Source organism: Gekko japonicus, unplaced genomic scaffold (assembly GCF_001447785.1).
Source record: "Gekko japonicus isolate JY-2015 unplaced genomic scaffold, Gekko_japonicus_V1.1 scaffold3863, whole genome shotgun sequence".
NCBI lineage: Eukaryota > Metazoa > Chordata > Lepidosauria > Squamata > Gekkonidae > Gekko > Gekko japonicus.
Genome location: NW_015174367.1, coordinates 43,489 through 44,888, shown reverse-complemented (window position 1 = coordinate 44,888; position 1,400 = coordinate 43,489).

Sequence of the window (1,400 nt, the reverse complement as noted above, 5' to 3'; positions counted from 1 at the left end):
CCGAAGGAGCCACTTGAGAAGTCAAGGAATCAAGGAGAACCAAAGTCTCCAAGCTCGACTTAGATGGGATCCACAAATCACAACCTTCTTGAGACGGTGCCACTTTGGAACGTGTGGGCGAGGGAAGGGAAACACTTTGGAACGCACCTCTGTGTAACACTAAACAGAGCTATGAAATCTGCATCGAGTGAGAATTCTGACATTTGGGCCGAAGGAGCCACTTGAGAAGTCAAGGAATCAAGGAGAACCAAAGTCTCCAAGCTCGACTTAGATGGGATCCACAAATCACAACCTTCTTGAGACGGTGCCACTTTGGAACATGTGGGTGAGGGAAGGGAAACACTTCGGAACGCACCTCTGTGTAACACCAAACAGAACGCTATGGTATAGCTCATTCTCGTCAGATCTTGGAAGCTAAACTGAGCCAGTACTTGGGTGGGAGACCACCAAGGAAGACTCTACAGAGGAAGGCAATGCCAAACCACCTCTGCTTCTCACTTGCCTTGGAAAATCCTTGCTGGGTTCACTGCAAGCTGGGTGTGACTTGACAGTGGTGTCCCGTTTCTGTCAGAGCTCTCTCAGCCCCACCCTCCTCACAGGGTGTCTGTTGTGGGGAGGGGGAAGGGAAAGGAGTTTGTAAGCCGCTCTGAGACACCTTTGGGTAGTGAAGGGCGGGGTATAAATCCAATCTCTTCTTCTTCTGAGATCTTCTTCTTAAGAGAGCCAGTTTGGTGTCGTGGTTAAGTGCGTGGACTCTAATGTGGGAGAACCGGGTTTGATTCCCCACTCCTCCACTTGCACCTGGCTGGATAACCTTGGGCAAACCATAGTTCTGATAAGAGCTGTCCTTGAAAAAGAACAGTTTCTGTCAGAGCTCTCTCAGCCCCGCCTACCTCACAGGGTGTCCGTTGTGGGGAGGGGAAGGGAAAGGAGATTGTAAACCATTCTGAGAGTCCTTTGGGTAGTGAAGGACAGGGTATAAATCCAATCTCCTCTTCTCTTCTTCTTCATGTACAGAGAACCTGAGCCCAGGCCATAGAGTGAGGGGGCCAGAGAGAAGGGAAAGAACAGAGAATCGTGACGCCCGAAAGAGGAGAGCTTGTACAAGGGGGGTTGTTGAGTTGCCAGTCTCAGTTTAGGAGATTCCTGGAGATTTAAGGAGGGCAGAGTTTGGGGTGGGGAGAGATTTCAGGGAGGACAGGATGTCCTTTCTCCAAAGCAGTCATCTTCATAGTCTGAGAGAAGCTGCAATTGAAAAAGAACTCTAGGCCCCAGGTGAAGGCTGGAAACCCTTATGGGGGTGGAGATGACCACCAAGGGAGGAGGAGGAAGAAGAAGAAGAAGAAGAAGAAGAAGAAGAAGAAGAAGAAGAAGAAGAAGAAGAAGAAGAAGAAGAAGAA